Raw genomic sequence first — 6,428 nt, forward strand, 5'->3', positions numbered from 1 at the left:
GAAATCAAAGTATGTTTTTTTTTTGTTCTTTCTTTACAGCATTCAACACTTGTGCAATTGGATTGTTATCTCCTGCCTTAAGATGGGTTGTACAAAGTACCTTTATGCAGAATATAAATGGTTCACATGTTTTCTACTATAAAACCAACTTGTGCTTGATTCTCCACTTCCTTTTACTTTATCCTAAATAGTACTGCAGCAATGCATCAATGGGAAGTGTTGTGTATGTGGCCGGTTTACACAACAATATCATTAATAAAAACGTTGAGACAGGAGCTAAATCAGCAGTGTTCTTTACTAACTAAAACTGAACTGAACACGCACATACAGATCAATACGCGCCTAATACTGCATGCTCAATATGATGTATTACTACAACATAAAGTAATCCTATATTATACAGTAAGCTATATGGTACACTCCCCTTTTATTTTAATAATGTATCAACTTTTGTTTTACTGGGGGCACTACGCTAAACAAATATGTGTACCCTGAAGATACAAATGCCTACCAATTGTTTACTTAGTAACTTAATAATATCAAATTATAACAAAGTAACATAATAATAATTATTATTATTATAACAAGTCTCTGGTGAAGAAAAGAAATCAAACTATCACTCCAGCTTGACGAATTTTCCTTTCCACAGTAAATCCCTTGGTGTTATCAGGTCCCTTTAGCTGGCGAAGTACAACTAATTTTGGAGCACTTGTGTCATCCAAGGTGATGCTCTTCAGACGATGTACTAAACGATCAGGATGTGGAGCCTGGGACCTTCACTGACACAGAATATATTGCAGGCACTACACTTTCCTGTATGCTGATTTAAGATGACAGAAAATTCAACTTCATCTTCAGGCTGCAACTCCACACCATCTATCACCTCCTTCACACAGAAAAGTAGCTTTTTACCATCACCAACTTCATAGTTAATGAATCCAAACTGGTCTTTCACACAGTCCACGGTGTGTTTTTGCAAAGGTGTGGTATTGTAAGCCAACTTTTATCCTGTTTGAGCCACAGTGCACAGCTAGAACTTGATAGTTTCTCCCTTCTGAAGACAATCTGTTTTGTTTGCCAAACTGATTATGCCAAAAGGATACAGTTCACCTTCCATAGTCCCTTCCTCCGTAATCTCAACAAGTCCCTGGTACCCTGCCTGCTGTGGATTGACACTGCGCAATGGCCTCAACACTTTCCCCTATAGACTGTTGGATAGATTTCATATCCTTGTGCTGGTGATTCAGCAGGAGTGCTGGGAAGATGCTCAGGAGAAGACGGAGATGCTTGTCTTTTCAGAGATTTAAGCTTATTGAGAGTTTGCAGATCTTCCATTATCTGTTCATCTGTTAACAAGCAATTTAACTGCGCAGGTGCAGGCTTTTGTCTGTGATTGGAACAGGGTCATTAGGTCTCCTCTTTAGTTTCCTGGTCATTATTGACTTTACCTCCATAGAATCTCCTGTGAGTTCCATTGTTCACCTCTCATTCTCAATCATCTTTTTCTTTTCTTCTAACTCAATCTTTTTATCTTCAAATTCCTTCACTGCTGCTTTCTTCTCTTTAATATAATTCTTTTCCATTTGTTCTTCCATTTTGTGCACATCATTGTGTTTTCCTTTCTGGGGTTCTTTGTTTCTCTATATTTTGTCCTTTTTCTGCTGTTGACTAGCTTTGCATACTCTGCCAGTGTGGCCCTGTTTGCCACAGCTTCTGCATTCTTTGTCTTTAAACCTACAATCATCAGGTTCATGTGACCTGTTCCCACAACAGTAGCAGTTCTTTCCTTCATTTCTGTTCAGTGACATCTTATAAGTGGCGAATTCCATAGATTTTTGTTGTATATCGGATGCACCTCATGTGGCTGTTTCTAATGATATTGAGAAGTTTAGCATTTTCTCGAATGTAAGGTCTTTTTCACACAGGAGCTTCTTCTGTGTGGTTTCACAGTGCATGCCAGACACTAACCTGTCCCTCGGTGCTTCTGATACACCAGCTCCAAACTGACAATGTTCTGATAATTCAGCACAATATTCAGAAATGCTTTCACTTTTGCTCTGATTCCGTTTATGGAATTTGAATCTTTCAGCCATGACCAGTAGTTTGGGGTTTAAATGCTGTTGGAGAGTGTCTACTATTTGCTTGAATGTTTTGTCAGCTGGCTTTTCAGGGGTTAAGAAACTCCGTAGCAGGCCATATGTTTTTGCGCCCATTACACTAAAGCCACGTCCACACTAGACCGGATAAATGCGTAACCGAAGCTTTTTCTCTTCGTTTTGACCCTTCGTCCACACTGAAACGGCGTTTCCTCCCCCGAAAAAGGAGCTTTTCTAAAGCACTCCACTGTTTAAATCTGAAAACGCCAGTTGGCCGTTGTAGTGTGTACGGGGTAACCGCCTAATTTTAAAAACGCTGTCATGATGTGCTGGAACAAATGGTGGCAGCACGGTATTTCATTGTTTTCTTGAACACAACCTCCAACATCACAACAATATCTGACAATAGATGTGTAACAGCCTAATGTAACATTGTATGGAAATACAAGATAACACTGATGCAGACATGTTTTATACATTTAACAAGGTGCTTTGTGCTTGTGCAAACATTCAGTAGATGCAATTGTCACTTTTGCCCAGTAACTGGTTTTATTGCACATGTTAAATACAGCAAAATAATACACAAAACATGGCAAACGTAAAGGCAAACAAATGAGGTAACAGCAAATTTCACTTTTGCCCAGTAACAAGTCTTATTGCATTTAGTTGTAGCCTTCATCCCTTTCATCAGTGAAGAGACTATGGCCGTAGGAAACGTTTCTGGACAAACGAGCACCAAGTCTTTCATTTGGCAATTTCCATTTAAGTTTTTCTAGTCTGTAACTGGACAAACACGCACCAAGTTTTTCATCTGGCAATTTCCTTTTAACTTTTTCTGGTCTGTAACTGGACAAACGCGCACCAAGTTTTTCATCTGGCAATTTCCTTTTAAGTTTTTCTGGTCTGTAACTGGACAAACGTGCACCAAGTATACTGTTCCCTCTTCGCTTGTTTTCTGTGTGTCCTGAGCATGCCCAGTAGGAGGAGATTCGCCCAAATACCCACTTTAATGTGGACTGAGGTATTTTCAAAAATGCCTGGTATGGACGCCTATTTTTTTTACACGAAACCAGTGTTTTCAAAATTATCTGGTCTAGTGTGGACATAGACTTGTGCTACGCCCATACTACGCCGGATAATTTTGAAAATGCCGGTTTCAAGTAAAAACGACAGGCACTAAACATTTTTCAAAATATCTCTCTCCACATTAGACGGATATTTGGGCAAATTTCCTTCTACTAGGCATGCGCAGGACACACAGAAAAAAAGCGAAGAGGAAGCGGTATACTTAGTGCGCATTTGTCCAGTTATGGAGTAAAAAAAGTTAAAAGGAATTGCTCTTGGCTCTCACACAGGAGGACTTAAAACTAAAAAAAAACAAATCTGGAGCATATGGAGGTAACCGACAGGGAGATCACGGACAGTATGACCTGGCTGATGACGATCATTGAAAAACTGACTAACTCTGTTGCATTAATAAAGCACCTTGTTAAATGTATAAAAACATGTATGCATCAGTGTTATCTTGTATTTTCATACAATTTTACATTAGGCTGTTACACATCTATTGTCAGAGAAGTACTTGCATAAATAGGTAAACCACCTTGGTTCCTGGTTCTTGATCCTCCAAAATATTCCGTATGGAATTTAAACTGGTGGTGGCGGAGGGTACTTTCTGTCCTTACCTTCATACAAGCAAGGACAGAAAACAGGGCAAAGTGAGTATACTTATTTATTTAGTAAGCTAAGGGTCAAAGTATTTGGTGAGTACGTTTCTAACTCTTCTGGCTTCAGTCTCATTGCTGTCTGTTCTGAAATAGTTAGGTTCTGCAAAGTGCAGAATCAAATATCACTGTGATGACTGTACGCTCTAGTATCAACTGTTTGGCAACAATAAAGTAATAATAGTAATAATAAAACAATGAAATGCCGGGCTGCCGCCATCTGTTGTGGCACGTCATCACAGCGGTTTTGAAAAACTCCGGTTACCCCGTACACACTGCAACGGATATTAGGCATTTTCAGATTTATTCACTCTGGAGATCGTTTCTGAAAATCTCCATTTTCGGCGGCTAAAAATGCAGTTTCAGTGTGGACGGAAGATCAAAACGAAGAGAAAAAGCTTTGTTTTCAAAATTATCCGGCATAGTGTGGATGTAACCTAAGTAAGACGCTGGCTTTCTTTTCTTCATTAACATCGTTAGCATCACAATATAACTCTATCCTTTCAATATAAATTGCCCAGTCTTCAATGCCAATATCAAATGCTGTAATGGTTCCAATTAACGCCATCCTTGTTATGTTAATTTATCTTTGTTATGTGAATTTAGCCTCGGTCCCTTGTTTTCTTTTTGATTCACGTGGCCTCTTTTTTTTGCTAGCGTTGCAAGCGTACTCTGGCTAGATGCATGTGTCACTGCTTTTTTTTTATCTCCCTTCTGGGGCAGACAGACCCTCAGCCCCTGAGGTCAGCGCCAGCTGTGGTCTCGGCTGGACGTGTTGCGTTCCAACTGTGTCTGCCACTTCCTTTCGGACTCGTACCTTGCTCTCTCCTTCCAAGTGTCGTTATCACTTGTGACGCGGCATTCCGATACGATGTAGGTTCATTAACCTCGCCAACAATTTGTTGTGTATGTGGCTGGTTTACACAACAATATCATTAATAAAAATGCTGGAGACAGGAGCTAAATCAACAGGGTTCTTTACTAACTAAAACCGAACTGAACACACACATACAGATCAATACGCGCCTAATAGCGCATGCTCAATACTATGTTTTACTACAACATAAAGTAGTGCTATATTATACAGTAGGCAATATGGTACAGGAAAAGGCGCACTCAGTGAGAGAAAAAGAAGGTGGAGGTGAGGTGAGAGGCAGAAGGTAGACACAGAGCTAATTAAGTTAATTTAATTGTAAAATGGGAACCTTTATGGTAAAACATTATTTGTAATCTCACTACTTGCTTTAAATATACATTGAGTTAGGTCTGAATAAATAAATATCCAAGTGTTTAGTTCTGCAAGTAAAACTTGGCAGATGGATACAAGTTTGGTTGATATACTTATTTTTATTTTATTTTACAGAGCGTACAGAGTGTCCAGGGAGGGATAGCACCTCCAGTGAAGGTGCTTGTCATATCCATTCCTGGACAGATCACTCACCTTTCATCCCCAGTGGACACTCAGCTCTGACCTATGGCTCCAAGTGGTGGTTTGCATGCAACAGTGGCCACACCCTGGTACACCACTTCAACATGCGGGCTAAACCAGGTGAGGATAGCTGGCGGGCCTCATACCCTGGTGAGATAAGGACATGCTTGTCCTAACATGACAAGTCAGCTTCGGCGGACTGGGTGGATGAAATCAATAGTGAGATCCAACGGCCGGGAAGTTGGTTTTGCAGCACTTTGTGGAGAGTGAAGGACCTGACAAGGCATAGAAGATGTCATAGTCATCCAGTGCAACCAAGGAAGAACAGAGTTTGTGACGCTTGTCTGTACCACTGGAGCTGGACTTCTGAGGTTGACAGAGAGGAAATGCCCAGTGTAGTGGCTTTGCCAGTTTAAAAACCTCTACCACACAGGTCCCCTGTCATCGTTGGACACGACGGACAACAACCACATATTTCTACATAAATGCATTACAAAAAAAGATACATTAAGCAATTTCTGAAAACCCACTGATTACATCGATAAACTTTACATTGTTTCTTAATTTTGATACCTCTTCGGCTCACTCTAGCAGATTAATTGTGCACATCTATACATTACTAAAGTTCTCATTCTGTTTATCTGTTTGTCAGTTTGTCTGTTTGTGCCCTCAAATTAGCCCAAACGCTGCATTAAAGCGGCTCTTTTTTTTGACTAAGTGGACTTAAAATGCGCTGACTTACAGAACAGATGCAAAGGTCAGGGTTATATTTGTTTAAAGTTGCTCATATATGTTTAAAATTGCTCACTCGTCAACAGGCCCCACTTTCCACACCTGATTCCAGCTTCCATGGAAACCGCGACACGACACCACGACGCATGCGCACGGCCAGCCTCAGCAGCGCTTCACGATGTTCACAGCAGCGACACCAACCGCAGCAAAAGGGCAGGGCAGCTCTATTTCGAGCGGTCGCATTCTGCTAATCTCCATCAGCATGTGTAGGCTTGGGACAGATCAAACTGCGACCAATCAATAAGAGATAATTAGATCATATTGTATTGATGTATTTCGAAACACCCTATTCCCAGATTCTACACTTGGACTAATAAGAGATGGGAAAGAAGGAGAATGGGGAGAAGAGTGGAGGACTACTCCGGGATTTCTGAAGCAAATGTTCTG

General features: G+C 40.6%; 1 pseudogene; it reads right to left on the minus strand.

Annotated features, from left to right (window-relative positions):
• Window positions 1–608: 608 nt before the first annotated feature.
• On the minus strand, window positions 609–3,787 carry LOC140195729 (cold shock domain-containing protein E1-like; annotated as a pseudogene).
• Window positions 3,788–6,428: the final 2,641 nt, after the last annotated feature.

The sequence above is a fragment of the Mobula birostris genome, chromosome 3 (genome assembly GCF_030028105.1).
Source record: "Mobula birostris isolate sMobBir1 chromosome 3, sMobBir1.hap1, whole genome shotgun sequence".
NCBI classification, from domain to species: Eukaryota; Metazoa; Chordata; class Chondrichthyes; order Myliobatiformes; family Myliobatidae; genus Mobula; species Mobula birostris.